Below are 21135 nucleotides of genomic sequence, written 5' to 3' on the forward strand. Positions count from 1 at the left end.
CACGTTTCTGCCCTGAGCCCCTTGGGGGACCCAGGTGTGGATGAGATGCATGTTGCAGCCTGAATATGGCTGATGGACCTCCCAAGGTCAAATCCGTTTAGAACGTGGGATACATGGGCCTGGATGTGGATTTCCCTTTCTCTTTCACAGACAGATGTCCCTGGGTTTCTCGGCTGGAGCCCGAGGAAGCTCTGGATGCTGAGGGATCTCAGTCTGAGAGGGCACCTCCGGGGAGAGGGGGACCACCCCGGGACCACCCAGGACGTGGGAAACTGTTTGACAACTCCGAGGTCAGTCGGGGAGAGCAGAATTCCCAGCAGCCTAAGCAGTTGGACCCTTCTCACCGATCCCTCTGCAAGGTGTCCTGCCCCGGGCACAGACCGTGTAACCCCGAGATTTCTGCGCCACCCCCACCCCAACCCCCCCACAGGGCCAGCGGTGCTCTTGGTGAGACCACTTTCCATAGCGACGGCCCGCTTGAGAGAACCCAGAACAGGACTCACAATTGAAGAGACTCGCAGGGAGAACCAGCCCAGACCCGGAACTCAGGGTTAACGGCTTGTGCTTGTCCCTCCTGACCCAGAAGCCCGAGATGTGACATTCGCAAAGTGCCCAATTTATGAAGTTGAAAACGGGGACAGGCTCATTTGTTTGTGCCGTGTTGACTGCCAGCGGTTAATCACCAAGGGTAAGTGCAAGGAATCATTCCTGTTCATTTGCAAATGGAAATCAAATGAGGACCCAGCTTAAATGCATCAGCGGTTTCCCTTCCAAAGGAGAGGGTTTCAGAGAGACGGCTGACCTTGGGTGCCTGGCAGGCAGGCGGCCCGGCTCCGAGCGGCTGTGGCGTCTCCAGACTCCGCCGGGCTCCGCGCTCCTGCCGGTCGGGGAGGCCGACCTGCTTAGTTTGGAAAGTACGAAGCATTTTGGGGGGGCAGCCGCTTCCTTCCCTTTTATCACTCTGCAGAGACTTGGGGATGCGTAAGGAGCCCCAATAAATTATGCTGAAATCTCTACAAGGTTTGAACTGTGTTTATAAACCGTCCTTCCTGAACCGTTGGCCCCAAGAAGTCTTACAACAATAAGCTCCTACGTGGTGGGTGTTGGTTGGGTTCTTTCCCCTGCCCCCCCCCCCAAATACGCAATGTTCTCCGTGGACAGGCACGGTGTTCACACCGCATCTGACGCCCCCGGAGGAAGGTGGGAGCACCCGGCGCTGGAGAGACAGCCCCGGGATGGGACCTGTAATGAATCTCTCTCCGCGCCGGCAGATCCGACTCCGTGATTTACGGCTGTTTTAATGTACACAGCCTCTTAAACAGGGGACAGGGGACTGTGGTGGAAGTGGATCTGGCCTCTGGTCCTCCCTGGAGCTGTGCCATTGTTGGGGGAAGTTATTGGTGTCCCCGGGCAGGTAAACAACCTTGGATCAAAGGCTGTAGGGCAGCCGCAAACCCGGAGGATGGGAGCGGGGAGCCTGTTAATGGGGACGGGGCTCGGTGCTAATGACCCTTCCCGGCGGGCGGGCGGCCCAGAGCAGCAGGGAGGCCAGGCCCCAAGCGGGCAGAGGGCAGAGCGCCCTCCTCTGCAAGCTCAGGAGATGAAGGTGCAGCTCAGGAGGGGCTTTCTCGCGTCTAATCGGGGCACTTCCCCCACTCCCTGGAGAGGCCACAGAGGGGAGGGGACCGGAGCCAGGACCCAGCTCTGACCATCCCTGGAGAGAGCCCACCTGGCTCATACACTGCAACCAGGTCCCCTTTATTTAGAAGTGACCTCTTGACTTGGTCATCTTTCTAAAACAATATGTTTTTATTGATTTTTAGAGAGAGAGGAAGGGAGAGGGAGAGAGAGAGACACGGATGAGAGAGAAGCATGGGCCGGCTGCCTCCTGCACGCCCCCTACTGGAGATCAAGCCCACAACCCGGGCCTGTGGCCTGACCGGGAATCGAACCTATGACCTCCTGGTTCCTAGGTCGAGGCTCAGCCACTGAGCAACATCAGCCGGGCTCCTGGGTTTTATACACATGAAAGGATCCCCCTTCCTCCCTGATAATAAACACATTAGTGCCAATTTGGTATAAACTGAGGCACGTTTCTCACCTGCCTGTCTGGCGAAGATGACGTCTGGGTGGGGGGAGTAGAGAAATGAGCCCTCCCCACGAGGCTGGTGCAGGGGCGAACTGCTAAGTCTCTTTGGAGCATGATTTCATGTTATCCCTCAACATTCTACATGAGCACACCCTCTGATCCAAGAACCTTCTGCAAACATGGGCCAAGACACCTGTATCAGGGTGTCCACTCTGGCCCTGTTTTTAGTAGCATCTTGGTCAAGGGCTCCTCATCTTGGTTTGGTATGAGACACAACCTCGAAAAATATTTAGCTTATGCAGCTTTATCATCAAAGGCATCAGACAGGTGGGGAAAGGTCAAAGTAGGGAGTGGGGGGGACCTGAAGACAATGTCCACCTCCCCCGAGAGGTGGCCCCGAGCAAGCCTTGCCACCACCCAACCGAAAGACAGCAGGGCCCAGGGTCCCCGTGCACCCAGCTGGCCTTGGCCCAGTGACACCGCTCAGGGGACCTACCTGTCCAGGGTCAGCCGTGCTCTTTAAAGTACATTTGCCCGGCCGGCGTGGCTCAGCAGTTGAGCATCGACCTAGGATCCCGGAGATCACAGTTTGATTCCAGGTCAGGGCACAGGCCCGGGTTGCAGGCTCAGTTCCCAGTCGGGGGCGTGCAGGAGGCAGCCGATCCATGACTCTCATCATTGAGGTTTCTCTCTCTCTCCCTCTCCTTTCCTCTCTCTGAAACCAATAAAAACATATTTTTAAAAAACACACACAAAAACCACAGCACATTTTCTCTGCAGCCTGTGGCCACCCTTAAGTCGCTCATTCAAACAACAGTCCTAAATGCCAAGTACCTGGGGGTTTTGGCTACAAGAAGCAGGAGCTTTGGTTAACTAAGCAAAAAACAAAGCAATTTATTGGAAACACATCCGATCGTTCATGAGATGGACAGGAGGCCCCAGAATAGGGGCAGCAGAATCTCAGCCAGTCGGGGGCAGGGCCTGGCTGGGGGGCTCCTCACGACTACGGATGCTGGTCTGTGGACCTTGCCCCTCATCACTGCGCCACCTCCGCCAGGCTCAACATGTGCGGGAACATCCCTTGGAGCAGCCTGGGCACGGAGGCTGGGCCTGGGGCAGGGGGAGCCCTCTCCCCCAGACTGGGGGGGGTGAGGCCCTGTTAGGAACCACAGGTACAGGACAAGTGGGAGGTGTCAGTCACAGCCCTGTGGTTTGTGGACCTGGAATATCATGGCCTTGTCCTGATCGTTGCACCAGTAACAGCGTGTGGCAGGCGCCCGGGCCGCAGACACTGGTGGCGGGGATGAGACGGAATCTTGAGAGGCTGCCGGCTGGCTGGACCGGAGGATGCAGGGAATATTGGGGGAGGGGGAACTGCACGCGTTAGCGTTTGGCCCGGAGCTCCGACGGGATTGATGCCGGGGCTCCCTCCTCTTATCTGCTTCACAAGCCAGCTCTCTGCCTTCCTGGTTTCGTAGGAATCACAGCTTTACATCAATTACATCTCCATTAGCGCGGAGATAGCCCAGCATTATGGGGCTGCAGACACACAGTGTCACTGTCTCCTCCCCTTCATCACGCTGGTCGCACCGCCCGGCGCAGCTCCTAAAGGGTGCTCAGAGGCCGCCCTCACACCGCCCACGTCTGCAGAGGAGCAGCCCCAGCAGGTGGCCGGAGCAGGGGACGTGTCCGCCTGACCCGAGTGACCTTCTCTTCACTGGGGAGACCAGGACCTGTCGCAGGAAGTCACCCCGCTTCTCATCTGCTGGCTCATCAGCGGCTTTCCCCCACCGCAGTCAGCGCTCCTGTAGCCCGGCCGGCGGGGCTCAGCGGTTCAGCACCGACCTAGGATCCAGGAGATCCTGGTTCGATTCCCGGTCAGGGCACAGGCCCGGGGTGCAGGCTCGATCCCCAGTCGGGGGCGTGCGGGAGGCAGCCGATCCATGACTCTCTCATCATGGATGTTTCTCTCCCTCTCTCTCCCTCCCCCTTCCTCTCTCTCTAAAATAAATTTAAAAATAAATGGAGCAACAAATTGATGTTTCTCTCTCTCTCAAATCAATAAAGAAAAAATATTTTTTAAAAGGACCCCTGTAAATGCCTAAGGAAGACCGAATGACAGCGTCGGATTGTGGCCGGCAAGCCCATCTGTGCCTCGTGTTAGATTTTAACCTGCTCTTCCTGTGGCTGGAATCAGTTGCACCCACAGAGCACAGGTGTCAGAACAGCTGCACATCGCCAGCAGCCACCCAAACAGCCACCTCTGACTTTCTCAGATGACCCAGGAAGCAGCTGTTTCTTTGACCAGAACGTTCTGTGAGCACCAATCTTTGTAAACAAACAAACGAGCAAAACTCTTCTTAAAATACTTATGTGTGTTTTAAAAATAACAAAATAGAAAAGCAGATAAAAATCTGGGGGAAAATATTTGCAACATACGTGATAATGACAAGTAAGGTCTTTCATATATAAAGAGCTTTTATAAATGAATAAGAAAACGTCGAACATCCCATGGGGGGAGGGAAATGGCAAAAAATGTTACCTGAGAATGTGCTTTTTAACCACAATTTCAGAAAAAAAGAAAGGAAAAAAAGAATAAACTCCAACGGTGGGTCAGGAATCCCAGACGCAGAGCAAGGGACACCTGATGTGAACCCCAACAGTCATCAGAAAGCAGCCCCGACTCTATACCCCTTTGCTCAAGCAAACCTGACCTCAAGGAAACCAAGGGTCGTCCGTCACCTTCCAACACCTTCTCTGCCGCCACCCGTGAGGCAGCGGGGACAACGTCGAGTAGGACTTTCCCTCACAGCAAAGGTGGTCCCCAAAAGAACGTCTCCCCCCAGCGTAGGCATGGCCACTACTTCAGGTCACAGCGAAACCGGGACAAGGTCCCAGCTTAGCCCAGCAATTCTTCAAGGACCAGAACGATCCCGGGGCAGAAGACCTGGTTCTGCAGGGAGGGTCCAGCGTCCACTAGCTAGGAGCAGGGTGGAGGCACAGTGGCTGGTGGAGGGCCCACCTGACCAGTCCCCTCACCCACCTGGGCAGGTGCCAGGCAGTGAGCTCGGCCGGAGAGCCAGGAGGAGCAGAACCGGGGCAGGGCAGGGACGGCTTGGCAGAGCAGCCATCGACCCGGACCACGGAGGAATGATGAAAGTAACATTGGCGGCCTTGCTCGTAATGATAAATACGCGTGCGGCCCTTCTGATAAATGCTGGTGGCACCGAGCGATGCAGGTGCAGCCCACAGTGCTCCTCACGCGCTCCAAGGCCTCTCTGTAGAAATTGCCAATTAACAGAGTGCTCCCGGGGAGATGTGCTTGGCCACTGGCTCGAGCCCGGCTGGAAGCAGCGTGTCCAGCCAGATGCCAGCGGAGCGGCTACTGACCTGCTTCTGACCCCGAGCGGCCGCGGGAGGAGGTGCTCGCTCTGTCCCCGCGAGAGGCGGCCTCTGCCGGGCTCGCTAGAGCACACGCTGGCCCAGCCACGCGGCCCTGGGCAGTCACCCTGGTCTGCCTCTGAAATAAAGGGCAGCCCTGCGCACGCCACCGCGTGCGAGGAGGTGCCACCGGGGTGGGAGTGGGCGTGCCCGGCGTCCACGGCCTCGGACCTCACTGTGACGCGGGGCGAGTGGGTCTCCCGCGCTGTGGGCACCCCTGGACCCCCACCATCCATGTTTAACCACCACCACCCAGGCCCGCATAAGCTGGAGCGGCCCAGGCCCCAGGACGTCCACCCACAGCACAGCCCGCTCGGCCACGCCTTCTGCACAGCCCTGGGAAGACACAGCGTCCACTAACAGAGGAAAAAAACCTTCCCATTTGGAAACTGGGCGGCTTCGTCTCCTAGGGCTACTGGAACAAGCTGCCCCACGCTGAGGGGCTTCAGCAACAAACAGTGATTGTCTCAGTTCTGAGGCCAGAAACGCGAGGTCACAGGGTCGGCAGGGCTATGCCCCCCCACCTTGTGCCGGGAACCAGACTGTTCCCTGCCTCCTCCCCACACCCAAGGGCCCCTTGACTGTCCTCCGGTGGCGCCTTCCTGTGCTCATGGCTGCGTCCAAACGTCCCCTTTCCTCGGGGACACCAGTCACGTGTGATTAGGACCCACCCCAGTGAGTCACCTTCGCTTGACCCTCAGTAAAGTCCCGCTTCTCAAGTCAAGTCACATTCTGAGGTCCTGTGGGTTAGGACGTCAGCGTATCCGTTTCATCCGGACAAATTCAAACCACAAAACAGAGCAAGTCTGAGCCACGAAACGGTGCCAACTGCAGGCTTTGTTGTTGTTGTCGTTAATCTTCACCTGGGGATATTTTTTCCATTGATTTTTTGGAAAGTGGGAGGGAGGGAGGGGGGGAGAGGGAGAGAGAAACATCGATGTGAGAGAGACACATCGATTGGTTGCCTCCTGCACAAACCCGGACGGAGTCTAGGGGATCAGACCTGCAACCCAGGTACGTGGCCTTGACCAGGAATAGAAACTGCCGCCCTCCAATGGGAAGGCCAATGCTCTCACCACGGAGCCACCCCGGCCCGGGGCCAAACTGCAGACTTTTATTTAAAAAACACACATGATATAATCCAGATGAATTTCAACCTGGGGAGGAACAGAAATGTGCCGGGCGGGCCTCGTGCCCCATGCCGACCTCCGAAGAGAACGTGGGGAAGGCCGGACAGACGCACCTCATCCCTACCCCGCAGGTCCGCTCACAGAATTGAGGCCATCGATTAGCTTTGCAGCTTCAGGAGAGCTTGGTATTAAACTGTCATTTTGTCAATAAAACGTCATTTCATCAATATAACGTCTGCGTGCCTGGAAGTTTCTGCATAATTAATTCTGCCGGTGCATTAAGGAATGTTATACACAGTATTAATCAAAAAGTCGTGTCGATGGACGGGTAATATATAAACCCAGATGGAAGGATTACAAACCCCTCCGAAGGCCGTATTCCCACCGAGACACTTCTCGTCTGGAGAGACTTAGATCTTTTTTTCATAAAACTGCTATTTAAAAAATTAGCCAGTCAAGGAAAAGCAATTAGAGTAATACAGAGAAACCTCTTGGGAAATTAATATTTTACAAAACACTTTTTAATAAATTGCATTTAGTGCTTAGAAAGTCCCCTAAAGATGACAGGGCCCCGAGAAGCCCGTGTCCGTGTGCACAGAGTTACGGCCCCTCCCTGAGCCACGCTAACCCTGGAGCCCCCCTCTTCCCACTGAGTCAAAACACGCAGAGCGTTGTCACCTTCAGACGACCCTGAGGGCTTCTCCCATCCCTGTCCGAGGTCAAGGTCGAATGCTGAGCCCGAATGTCTTGGCAGGTGCCTGGAAAACCCTCCACCGGCCCAGGTAGCAGGAAGCTGTGGGGAAGGAGCGACTGGACCCTACACCCCACTGGGCCCTGCTGTCCCCCCCTTGGCTGGGCTCCCAGCTCCTGACTCCGTTAACCCCTGTCAACCCTGCTCCCCCACCTGGCTCTCCACGGCCACAGCTCTGCACAGCTCTTCTCTCTGCCAGGCCCCTGTCACGTCAGCGCGAGCGGCACTCCCTGGACGGCCACACAGAGAACTGGCCGTCCTCACCTGGAGTCACCGTGGGCAAGAGAGGCAGAGTGGGGGTGAGACCCAGCCGGAGAGCAGAGAGAGGTGCCTGCTCAGAGCTCCCAGGTGCCTTTGTTTTTGGTTAATATACCGTGAGCCTGTTAGACCAAAGATCCTGTCCTGGCCAGGCCAGCATGACACCTTCGAAAGGACATTTCAAGCCCCAAACCCAGCACAACCTGGACACCAGAGGCCCCGAGGGCCACGGCCTCCCCTGTCACCTCACTGGCTCCCAGCTGGATCGGCTGCGATCACTCACCAGCGGGAGCTACCCCAGGTTTGGGCCCCAATGTGCCACCTGCAAACTGTTCCTTTGGGCAAGCTGCTTGTCTCGGTTTGCGCTTCTGAAAAATAGGGACCCAAAGGAAGCCACTTCCTCTGTGGCTGCAAACATCAGAGGCATGTTATCAAGTACTTCCCACTGGGCTCGAATGCAGCAAGCCATTACCGGGCATCGGCCAGCCTTTGGGTTGGGGACCAGACACCCTGATCCAGCTCCTGCTCCCCACATCGCCCTGGGGACCCCACTCCCTGCCCAGCACCTGGAAGACTGTGCCGCTTATAAGCCCACTCTCATCCTGGCTCTGCCACTCACCAGCCCTGTGGCCTGGACAAGTCACGTCCCCCAGCCACTCACTCTGAGCAAGGTGTTTTCTGTGACCTTCTGACCTTGGGAAGGGTGAAAAGTCATGGCCAGCGGTCGGCTTTCTGAAGATCCTCTGCCCCGGGGTCATGCTCCCCTGAAAAGACCCCCAAGGGACTGAGGTGTGGTGACTCAGGATCACCCTCCAGTCACACCTGAGTGGCCAGACTGTGGAAACGGAGGCTCAGGCCCCCGAGACCTGGACTTTCCCGGGCCTCCCCATGGCACCTGTGTCTCCAAAGACAGCCCAGCCCTGTGATGGATGCTCCACTGTGGGGCCTGATCACCTCCGGTCGCATCGGGGTTGGGGCTTCAACATGAATTTGTGGGGGACACGGACATTCAGTCCATACCAGGCACACACACCCTCGTGCAAGTTCCCGCCAGCCTCACCGGTCACGATTAGTTGCTACCAAGTGTCACACGTCCCGGTGGAGCCATCCTGTGTTACGGCCTATTGTGTGGCCCAAGCTCTGTGCGTGTCCCGCCATCAATGTCCCCAAGGATCGACAGGTATTGTCCCCATTTTGCAAGTAGGGAAACTGTGACTGAGACGGACCGAGTGACTCTCCCCGGGTCACAACAACACGCAGCGCAGGAGGCGCCCCAAAGCCAGGCCCCTGCGCGTAGACCGCCTGCCACTCTGGCACCGCCTGCTCCCTCTGCACGTTACGTGGGAAGCACAGAGAGGCCCCGAGGTGAGAGAGACACCCCGACGGGCTGCCTCCCGCACGACCAGGGCCAGAGACCCAGGTACGTGCCCTTGACCGGGAACCAAACCCGAGGCCCTTCAGTCCCCCGGCTGGTGCTCTAACCACTGGGCCGCACCGGCCAGGCCCGAAAGGTGTTTTAGCACAGTTTGGGAAAACCGAACTCTCTTTACCTCTGGAGTGATAGGGCTCAGTTGGTGGAGCGTCGCCCTGAGCACCGAAAGGCCGCTGGTTCGATTCCCGGTCAGAGCACCCGCCCGGGTTGCCGGCTCGATCCCCAGGAGGGGGCGTGCAGGGGACAGCGGATCGATGTTTCCCTCTCACATCGATGCTTCTCTCTCCCCCCTCTCTCTAAAAATTAAAAAAAAATCTTTAAAAAATAATAAATAAGGGGCAGCACAGAGACTGAAATTTGCCTGAAAACTGTATCCCGTGTCCACCGGCACATCTGAAAGGAGCTGAGCCTCCGTGACGAAGGAGACAATGGCTTTGAGAATCTCCTGAGCGATTTCACCAGTGAGGGGGACCAGGCCGTGGCAGGTGGTCCCTGGGCACAGACACCAAAGGCCATGGGCCCTGCGGTCACCTCCCCTTAGGATAAACCTTCCAGCCTGTTCTGCGACAGCCGGAAACCCAAACAGAACGCACGCCCGTCGAGACCGACTGGACTGCTGAATGGCTCAGGAGGTCTTCACATAATTCTGAGCTTCGAGTCCTGGAAGCTAAAGACAGAACCGCCAAAGCAACTCCCGGGGCGTCTCCCCGGGGCAGCTTCTACCTCTGGCTCTCTCAAGCCCCCTCCCTGCCAGGTGGCTGAGGCCCGGGGGCGTCGGGTGGAGGCTCAGCGCACTATCCGCTGTTTATACGGTAACCGAGGCGGCTGGGGACGGATGAAAAACGACTTTCCGATCCCGGGGAATAAATCAGGGCCGGCAAGTGATTCCACTTAATAGTTAACTGTAGCCAGTAAAATATTACACCTGTTATTATTCAAGGCAAACACAGCTCCTTCCATTTGTTTATTGAGGAAACAATTTATTTGAGGACATTTAATTGCAACAGTGAAGCCTGACTTGGGGGTTAATCCCGGTTTATCGATGCAATTAAAAGCAGTGTGTGCGCGGTGCCGTATTTATTATCCAGGGGGACAATGTTGACACAACCCGGGGCCAGCGCGCTATCTGGGCTGTGGGGGCTCCGTGGAAGCGTTTGCATAATCTAATTGGGGCAGGGCATCTAATTTGATTTTACTTGGAGCGATAGAGGCTCAAATTGCCCTATAGATCCAACACTGTTTGGTTTCTTGTCAATGATTCATGGCATGTTGATGTCCACCAGGCAAACACGGGGCTCCTCCTCACACCTCTGGCAGCATTCCACAATTACCTGGGCCCCGTCTCCACCCCGTGTCCTTCCCTGACTGCGGGACACCTAGTCCCCCCCTCTCAAATTTCACTAGCTCATGCCTAAGTCAATTCCTGGGGGCCTGCCCCTCGCACAGGGTAACAGCCTCCCCACAGCTTGGGGGGACCTGTCTCCAGGGAAATGCCCGGAGTGGGGAACAGAGAGGCTGGAGCCCCCAGCCCCCTGCCCCCTCTGTGGTCCATCACTGGGGCCTGTCCTGAGACACGGCCCGAGGCTCTCCATCCCTGCCCCTCACCCCCACTGGCTATGATTTTCTTCTGGTCATATGTCTGTAGTTTTTGGGGTTTTTTTTTAAAGCCTCACCTGAGGATATTTTCTCCATTGCTTTTCAGAGAGAGAGAGAGAGAGAGACATCGATGTGAGAGAGACGCATCGATTGGTGGCCTCCCACACATGCCCCGACTGGGGCCGGGGGTCAAACCTGCGACCCAGGTATGTGCCCTCGACCGGGAATCAGACCTGAGACCCTTTGGTACTCGGGCCAATGCTCTAACCACTGAGCCACACTGGCCAGGCCGAAGAGGTATTTTAAGCTAACCCCTTACGCTTTAGCATCGCACTGGTCATGCAAAGTGCCTTCGTAAGTACTTGCTGACTTGGATCCTGTTAAACAGTCTATCTGGGGCCAAAAGAGCAGAAAAGGCACATGTGAGTGTCACTCCGGGCTGGGGAGGGGATGCTGACTTTTCCTCCCCAGCCACAGGGTGACAGGGGCCCACACAGTGTTTCAGGGGGCGGGTGACCCACTGTGGGAGGCTGTGGGCTCCTGAGCCCTTGGCCACTGCTCTGACCAAGGTCAGACTGGGCAGCAGAGAGGAAAAAAAGTCCATTCCTCTTGCCCCAGGCACCGCCTGACCGCAGGGCGCCCGAGGGAGCCGGAGATGCTGCTCTCTCATTGCCAAGGACTATTTCTCCCCTTCACCTGCCACCAGACAGTCCTAGCTAATGACCAGACAGAGGAGGGGAGCTAACTGGAACTGGGCCCCACAGCCGGGTTAGGGGTAAGGAGCCAGCCTGCCCTTTACGCCCCCTGGGGAAGCTCACCTGCGGTTTCCACTGGTTGCAGAGATTTTTAGAAGCCCGACAGCCTCACTCAGATTGCAGGGCCCTCCCCTCCCCTCCCCTCCCCTCCCCGGCACAGGTGCGGAAGGAATGGGCTGCCTGCTCCCCGACCTAAATGCTCATCTCCCCCCAAAGAATGCCACTGCAGGACAGGTCCGCCTCCCCAGCTGCTGTCTCCCTGGGAGGGGGTCACAGCAAGTGTCCTCTGCACAGGGGCCCCTGGTACAAGGGCCCTGGCTGGGCGCCGCCAGCAGGCCCTCCACCTGCGGGGACACCCGGCAAGACCCTAATTTCCTCCGCCCAGCTTCTCATAACCTGTAGAGTCCACACTTAAAATAATTAAAATTTCTCCTCCCAAAGCCAGCCTTTCCCCGGCGCCAGGGACCCCACCCGGCGGCTGAGAGGTCAGGGGCCTTGAGCAGGAAACGCCCGGGTGAGGGGAACTGTTTGGGGGAGACCGTCCCACTCCAGGGAGCCTGGGGAGGGAAGGGTCAGGGGCTCAGAAACCCCAAGAATAGGTTTATCACTTCTGTTCCCCTGGAGGGAAGGGCTCTGGGGTTCAGGCGGGGAAGGAACCGCCTGTTGGCTTCTAGAAACAAACGCAGTGAGTGTGAGGCCGAGTGGGTCTCCCCAGGGGCGCGAGGGAAGGAACAAGGAGGGCCACCGCCCACCGCTCCAAACGCAGGGAAAGGTCAGAAGCGAGTCAGAATTACCCTCAGGCTCTGGACACCCCCCATCTCCCAACTTGCAGGGGCGCCAGGGCGCCAAGCCATTGACCCTGGGGGCAAATGAGCGCCACTGGGAGCGGGCACAGGGGAGCAGGGACCGCAGGACCTGGCAAGGGGATGGACCCGGCCCTCACCCCCTGCGCCCACCCCTCTTCGCTCCAATGGGTGGCTCCCTGGCCCCCACCTGTTGCTCTGCAGGTGGAGGGGGCGGGGAGTGGGGGTGGGACAGGGGTGGGACCAGAGCGGGCTGGGAGAGGGGCGAGGTGGGGGGCACACGGGCTGGGGGCGGCTCCTGCACAGGGGCGGGGGGGGGGGCCGCCGGCACAAAGCAGCAGCCCCATAAATCTTCCTGAGAGAACTTAGTTAATTTGTCAATTAATTAAGGAAAGGAGGGTCCAGCCCCAGCGAAGCTAAACCCTCGGGCCCACCCTTGGGGAGGGACCCCCGTGGTCCAGGAGAGGCGCCCCGCAGCCCCGGAGCGCAGGCCACTTCGGGGAGGGCGCGGCACCGGGTCTGGGGACGCTGGGCGGAGGCCGCCTGTCTAAGAAGTGACTTCAAGGCTCGGAAGCCGGCGAGGAGGGAGGCAGGCGGAGAGGAACAGGCGGGGGACCGCCCTCCCCATGCGCCCCAAGCGCCCCCTGCGCGCCCCCTGCGCGCCCCCTCGGCCACGGGGCCCACCCTAAGGGGACCAAGAGGCCGAGCTGGAGACCTGGGGCCGCACCTCCTGCCTCCGCCGGCAGCACAGGGCTGGGCTCCTCAGCCAGGGCCACCCTCAGGGACCAGGTTTTAAACCTAAAGAATCTCTATAGATACGGGCGGGGCAGCGGGAGGGCCCGGCGCGCGGAGACCCGCGGTGCCCATCCGCCCCGAGGCGCGGCCCAGCGGGGGTGCGCTCCGGCCAGATGTTGAAGACAGATGAGAAGCAGTAGTTAAAACCCACATTATATAGTTCTGTCGGGTATAAAATTGCATGTGCTGACCCATATATTCTAACTGGAAACGGACTCGAGTCACTTAAAATATGGCAACGTCGATAGGACTAATTAATTGGAAATAAGAAACGAAAGAATACAATTAAACGAGAACAGAATCATTTTCTAATTTAATAGGGGGACATTTATAAAGATCACAAGCTAAAAGGCATCGAATGATTCTATCGACATGCTATTAAATCAGGCCCTGCGCCCCGGGGCGGAGGCCGGCGGAGCAGCATCCCGCCCCGCTCCGTGGGGTTTCTTCTGCCCCGCGGGGGGCACCTGTGCCTGCAGCCCACGCGCCGCAGGATCCCGCAGCGCTGACCTCCCACTGCTCCGGCCTGGCCACGCCCCGCGCCCCAGGCCAGGGGAGCCCTGCCTCTGCACCGGGAGCCCCGAGTTCGCAGATATATTGCAACAAAATTACTAATTGGAAAATGAAATTGTCAATAAAGTATCCCCCGACCCTGCGTATACAATATCCTTAAATATTAAGATATTTTATTAGACCCATTTCCTAACAATAATTTATTGCAATAAAACAGACACCACAGGTCCCCTTAAATTGTCTTTTCATAATGAATAAATTTAAGCAGGCTAATTAATATATAAACTAGCCCAATTTGTCAAGTTGATTTGTATTTTAGTTAATTGTGAAAGTAATTACCACATGGTCAAATTAACAGCTTTCTGGAAATGACCGAGCCTGAGGTTTTATTTCCTTCCTGGGTGAAGAAAATTCATTTTTCCAAGCTCTTGATGTGATGAATAAAAGTCATAAATCTGGGTGATTGGTGCAGGCAGAGTCTAAATGGCTTCATATTTCATTTTAGGTTTAATAGAAATATTCATGCTCTGTTTTAATGAAATTAAATTGAGGGGGGATGGGGCCGGGAGGTGGCGGTGGCCCGGGGCTTAAAGGGACAGAGCACGTTTTCCTCCCCTAGCAGCGCCCAGGTCACCTCCATCCCTCCTGCCTGCAGGAGCCCAAGGCCTGTCAGGCGCAAGCGGAGGCAGCAACTGGAGAGCCCCAACCCCGGCGCATTCCAGGAGGCCCTGTGCTCTGTCCCCTACGCTTGCTGAGGTCACTAAGCAAGGTCAGGTCACCTGGGTGCAGGTGCCATTCTGCCTATTGTCATCACTCAGGCCCCAGCTGCGTGGGGGGTGGACGGGTGGAAAGGGGGTGGAATCAGTGTCCTGCTTTCTTCCCCCTTCTGTTGCCTGGGGGACACACACAGGAGGACACGCAGCCTCAGACAGACACTTTGTGGACCCCCAGGCCCCTCTCTCAAACCCTCTGCCCCCTGCCTCCTGCAACACCCCACTCGCTCGACTCTGCGGCTACCTCACCTTGAGGGTGGCTTGGAGCAAACGGAGACCTCCTGGGCCCAGGACAATTGCCCCAAGGCCCCTCCTGGTTCTCAGAGAAAGAGGAAAGGATGCCTTCAGACCAGAAACTTTGCCACATCCCTTCCTATCACAGTTTGGGGGGGCACGTAGCCAGCCATCTGGGCCCCTGGTGGGGGGGGGATGAGTGAGGTCCCTGGGGCATCCCTGGGCCCCAGGACTGTCCTGGCCCCAAAGCTCCTTAATGGCGCTGATCTGTGACTTGTTGATTTCCCCTGAGCAAATAAGGCTTTGATGCAGTTCCAGCGAGAGTGGTTAGCTGATGAATTGACAAAAACTAATCAGCTTTATTGGGAAACAGGTTAAGGGCACAGGCGTGTCGATAATTCTCAGCCTGACCTTCCCATCCATCCCCCGCGGCAGGCTCATTAGCGTAAGAAGACCCGCTCGCATTTCGCACCGAAATTGCTTTCATAAACTCACCATTATTAGCAGTCGATGCGAGCGGCTAATTTAGAGAAGACATCCCAGGCATGTCACATCTATCACCCGGGTTTATGTATCATTATCTCATTTACAGAATGTCGCAGTGTAATATGTGTTTTTGGCAATAGGCTTGGCCGGGCGCCTGGGCTGCGGCTGTTTTTAGCAGCACAGCGGGGAACCTCCTGCCCCCTTTGCCGCCACCAGCCCTGGGCATCTGGGTGGGCACGGACCGGAGCCGGAGGAGGCTTCTTCTCTTACCGGGTGGGCAGGACCGACGGGGACCCCCCCCCTCGCACGCACCCTTGCGCACACAAACACCCAGAGACACTGTCTGTAACACCCCGTCTCCCTCTTTCGTGTGGCCCTGGCTCAAAGCCCAGCGTCAGGATTTGCTCCAACCTCGGAGCCGGCAGGGTTCTGTTCGCGATTCTGCCCAGGGACCCCCTCCAGAAGCCTGGCCAGCGGCGCAGGTGGCGGGGTGTGGTCTGTTCCTCTGCTCTGGGGACCTCAGTCTCGCCGAGCACCATCCAGCCCTCAGTCTGGGTGCCCAGGGACAACTCACCGACCAGAAGGCCCCTCTCCACCCTCCGGGCTCCCTGGGAGGGGGCCTGACCTCCCCTCCCCTGGGCGGGCCACCGTCCTCCCCTGGCGGTCTGGGTTCTGTGGCCCAGATGCACGCGGCTGCCCGGAGTGGGCCACCTGTTCCGCTGGGTAATTAGTTTAATGTAAGAGGCCCCAGTCGCTGGGTTCGCATCTCGTGCAGTGACAGCCGGTGGTGGGCAAGGAGCCGCTCTGGCCTTTCAGTGGAATTTCCCAGATGGGCTGAGGGGAGGCCAGGGCGGGTCACCAGGGGCCAGTTAACGAGTTCATTAGCCAAATTATCTTGCCCAAAGTGCTGGGCCCCAGGAGAGGGGGCAGGAGGGGTTCCTGGGTCTTCCCCACCCCCGTCACCTCCACCCTCCTACACCCACCTGGACAGGGGCCAGAGTGTAGGAAATGGGAGAAAAGACACCCCCCCAGGTATCAGGAGGGGGGACCCCAGACCCAGTGGTTTCAGCTGCCTAATTCCACCTCCCGCCACCTGAGGCTCCACAGGTAGGAGCCCAGCAGGGTCCAAGGCCACGGAAAACGGTCAGCAGAGTCAGCGAGGAGATTATGACAAATAATGACCGTGAGTGTGGTGGTGGGACTGGAAGTCAGAGCCTGGCCCTTCACTGAGGGTTCTGAGCAGAGAGCCTCGGTTCCTCCAAGCCTGAGTCTGGCCCTCTGTGGCCGGGGACACGGACATGCTTTTCACAGGTTTCCTAACTAGTGGATGGCTCTCTATGGGTAGGCCCATGGAAACACACTGACTATGCTGACCAACAGCTTGGGGCATCCTGGGGGGTCACTCAGGCTTGATCCGTCAGCTTGGCTCCTGGATCCCCACTTCCTATGTGTGTGCCGGTGGGCGCTCAGGGTCTCGGGTTCCCCTCGGGTGAAGTATTCCCTGTTCAAATGGGCGGGGGGAGTAAGCAGGGGGCTCTGGACCGACCTGCCCCTGTCTGCTCTCCAGGCTCCACTCCCCACCAACCCCAGTGGGAGTAAGGACCCCGGCAAACCAACCAAGACTTGCATATAGCACCCCCCAAGTCCACCCCAAGCCTGAGGTCTGTCCCTGGGCCTTGAGGTGCACCTGAGGGAAGGGGCAGGGGTGAAAGAGGGGAACTTGACCGCAGGTTCTGTTTGCCCATCTCGGGAGCAGATCCAGTCTCGTCTCCGGTCCCCGGCCCTGTCCCTCCCTCTCTCCCCCTCTCTCTCTCCCCCCCTCCCTCCCTCCCTCCCTTCAGCAGCCTCAGCTTCTGCCACCTCAGCAACTGCTAAATAGACCAATTAGCAACGACTTCCTGCCATTACCCGCCGTGGACTTGCACATTAGTGCGAGGATTGGGCCGTAATTTCGAGTCAGGAGGCACTAAGAAGTTCACGCACTGGAGCACCAGGACGTCTGAGTCCGGCTGTTGTCATTTCTAGTTCTTCCCTGCGAGCCCAGGAGGGGTCACCGGCCAGGCCACCCTCTCCTCCTCCCCCTGGGGGGTGGGTGGGGGAGGGGATAGAGGAGCAAGTCCACACACCCAGAGAACAACTCGAGCCCTTGGAAAGCGAGTCCTCCCGGAGCGGGCACAGTCAGGTGGGAATCCTCCTCGGTTTTAAAAACACACACAGCCCCTCCCCGCCTGGCGAGACTCACCAGAGCTGTGCTCGGACCCAGCGCTTGTTGGGGAGAGGGCCACACAGGTTGCAGCCGCTGGAAAAGCCGACCTGGGGCAGGTGTTATCAGCCTCTTTCCTGACAACAGTAGGAACCTGCAGCAACATAGAATTAAATTAAATTTTAAATCGTGCAGCAAAATTTTAGTCTCCTTCTGGAAGTTTTTCACATCTCTGTTGAGGGTGGTTGTCCCCCAATGTAATTAAAGGGGCTCCTAGGACCTTCCCCTTGAATTCTTGGGGGTGTGTGGAAGGGATTTTTTTTCTCTTTGGAACCCAGGAGCTTCCAATCTGTGGCTAGGAAATGCTTTGGGGCTCCAGGGTGGGAAGGAAAACCCCCACCCCTGGGGGGACCAAACGTTGAGGCACCCATGTCCTCGGCCTTTCCGTGGACATGGGAGCAGGGAGACAGCCCAGGGTCTGAGCATAAAGCAGAAATTTTTGTATCTGAAGGAATTTTCCAAAAATAGGAGGCCCTGGGTTCCTGGATTTTTAGGCATTTAAATCCTGCAGCATCCGTCCCCCTGACCTTTGACAAGTCCCAAGAGTGAGCCCCGTTTGGGCTGGTTGTCTGCAGCCGGGGCTGGGCCGGGCGCAGAGGGACAGGCCCCAGAACCGGGGACCGCGGTGACACAAACCCAGGCGCAAAGGCCGGCACGGAGGGGCCGAGAGAAAGGCGCCCAGGGGGCCTGTGGCGGGGGGTGGGCAGTGAGGAGAGGGGGGCCTGGGCTTGGAGGAGCGGGTCTTCGGGGGTCCCATCCTTTCCCAGCTCTTCCTAGGGCGCGCGCCCGGGTCACGGAGGTCAGCGGATCAAAGCGCATTGCTAACAACACGATACCTTCGGCCCCCGGGCTCGGCCGGGGCGGGGACACCTGCGCGGGCTGCCCCTCCCCCGCGCTCGCCTTCCGGTGACCCCAGCGCGTGGCCCGGCCCGCGCGCCCCGGGCCCCCGCACCGGCCCCGCTCTGGGAGCCGAGACTCCCCCGCGCGCCCCGGGCCCCGCACCGGCCGCCCCTCTGGCAGCCGAGCCTCCCCCGCGCGGTCCCGCGCGCTGCTCCCGACCCGAGGCCCGCGGCGCGCTCAGCGGCATCTCCGCTGGGGACGCGCCGCCCGAGCCCAGGCCGGGACCCCAGGCAGGTCACGTAGCACCCCTGGGCCTCGGTTCCCCGAAGCAAACCCCGGAGATTACACTGCACTGTACCCGGGCCCCCCAGGGCAGGGACCCCGCAGGTCAGGCTGAGACAGCCGCGTGGGGCCCCGGCTTTCGGGCTCAGGGAACCAGGGAGGGTGCGCTTCCCTCCCAGAGCCCTGCCTCGGGCGCCTCCCGCGTGGCCCGCCTGGCACCCTGCGCGCACCGCCTCTCCCCGGGGAAGGGAGCCGTTTGAACGGCAGAGACGAAGCCTGCGTCCGATCCCCTGGCCCGGGGAGCGCACTGGCCGGATTCCCAGTTTCATGTGCATGTATCTGGAAGAAATGTCCAAAGACAGAAGGCTCGTAGGGTGCCGGGTTTTTACACATTTGAGTTCTGCGGCACCCCCCGTCCTTTGGACAGATAACTGTACATCTCCCGCCGGGAACAGGCGAGGGCTACCGCAGCGTTTTCTTTTGCCACTGTTTGTATAAACCCCTGGTTTTCCTTTCTAAGCCGTGGGACAAAGGCTGCTGCTGCAGGAAGTGTCCCTTAGAGCCTTAGCGGAAGCCGGTCTGGGAGAGAGAGGGACACCGAGCGGCAGGGAGGGCTGGAAGGCCAGCTGCCTGAGGAGAGGCCACCAGGCCTGTGCTGCCTCCAGGTGCCAGGGCTGGAGGCCACCCCCAGGGCCAAGGGAGACAGGAGTCACCGGAGACCCGGTGGCCGAGCCGCTGGGCCAGACCTTTGATCTCCAGCGGCGGCCCTTCCCAAGACCCCAGCCCCGCTCGGTCTGCCGGAGCCAGCCGGGCTGGGTCAGTACAGATGCTGTGAACTGGAGCAGGAACCCCAGCTTCCCAGACGGGCCGCCTCCTCTCCCTCCAAGCAGCTGCACAGAGAACCTGCGGCCTGTATTCATTTATTCTTGACACAGACTGTGATGTGACCCTTGTACGGCCCTTTAGCACCATAGAGTCCACGGGGTCTCACGCCGGTGACTTCTCTAGACAGAGATAGAAATTCACCAAAATATAGGAGCTTGGACTTCGGGGTCTTACTGCAGCTGGAGGAGTGGCCGGGACCAGGGCCCATGGTGGGCCTGGCTTGGGCCTCTCCCAATCGATCGGCAACCCGGGACCCACGGGTGTGGGCTGGGGGTTAACTCAGGTGAACCTGAGGTCGGTGCTCCAGGAGCTCCAGGAGCGCTCTCAGCTGGACCCAGGTGGGTAACGGGGCAGGTGGGATTTTGAGGGGTTTGAGAGCGAGGTTACTGTGGAACAAAAAGGGGTGGAATGAATTCCTCTGGGAATTATGAAAAACAATGGTTTTGTTGAGGAAGAGGGGGTGTTTGGTGAGTCTAGACTGCATGCTCCGGTCCCCAACGAAACCGGCCCTGGCAGCCGTTGTTTGGGGCAGGAGAGAGGGCAGTGAGCGCTCCAGGGTCAGTCGTGGGGTGGGAGGGGATGCAGTTGGCAGTCACTTCCCGCCCCGGCCTCCTGAACCTGTACCCTGGGGACCAGCCCACCAGTCTCAGCGGATGCAGAAAGGGGGAGGTGATGAGGCTGGAAAAGGGGAGTCAGCCTGGGAGCTAAGCCTAGTCCGAGGTGGGGGCCACCGCTGCTCTCGCCATTTGGGGAGTCAGAGGGACAGGCTCCCTGGACGGGTGAGGGGTTTCCCGCCCAGCAGAGGTGTCTCAGGATCCCAAAGGCAACGGATCGGAGGGAAAGGGGCCGGGGACCCCAAAGCTGAGGCGTAGCAGCCGCCTTTGGAGGGCAGTCCCACCCCCTCCCAGCCTGTGCTCTGCGAAAGGGAGGCGACCCAATCCTTGCTCTGGTGTCATCGCGAAGACCAAGGAAGGCGGCTCTGGAACGCCCGATCCCGGCACATAGCAGGTGTTCAAGAAATGGGAGTGTTCCCCTCTCCGCACTCAGAGGCAGGACCGCGTCTTAGCTTCCTCACGAAGACGGCACCCCGCGAGGAGAGCCTTGTAAAGGCCGTCACTCCCCTCCCCGGGTACTGTTGGTCTTCGCCCCTGCCAGCCTCCTGACGGCCCGGGTAGTTCTGTGTGTCTCAGAACCACCCTGTGACGGTGGAAAAGAAACCTGACGGTGGCCAACAGAACCCCTGCCGTCGACTCTCACGCAGGTAAAAGCCTTTTGAAGAAAATCAACACGGTTCCTGCACAGTATTTACCTTTAAAAAAACAAAAGCCACAAACCCTTTTGGAGCAACCTGACCTGCTCACTGTAACGTTTTCGGGCCCTGATTTCGCCTGGGCGCTGGGCCCCTCCCACAGCCCCTTCCTGCCCTTTATTCACCTCTCACCTGCGCGGGGAAGCCGGGCTCCAAGCACCTGAGACTCCTTCCCCCATCCCCACACCTGTCTGGGGAGATAACTGGGGCTAATGGAGCTATTGACAAAGCCTGGGGTCGGGGCCACCTCCGTGTTAATTCTTCCCGCTTAAAAACAGCCCTTGAAAGTGCTTTTACTGTAAATATTTGAGGCGTGAGCATGGGGGAGGGGTCTGGACTCTCACTCCAGGTCTCCGCTCAGCCTCCTGGCTGATTTCCGGGCCACCTACAGGCCTGGGGACAGGGACAGCTTTTTCCGGCCTGGGGCCTGGCGGCTAGCCAGGGTCAGCGGCCAGCCTGAAGATAACTACTGCCCACGAGGTGGGCACTGTCTCCTGCAA

The sequence above is a fragment of the Miniopterus natalensis genome, chromosome 10 (assembly GCF_054644295.1).
Source record: "Miniopterus natalensis isolate mMinNat1 chromosome 10, mMinNat1.hap1, whole genome shotgun sequence".
Taxonomy (NCBI): Eukaryota; Metazoa; Chordata; class Mammalia; order Chiroptera; family Miniopteridae; genus Miniopterus; species Miniopterus natalensis.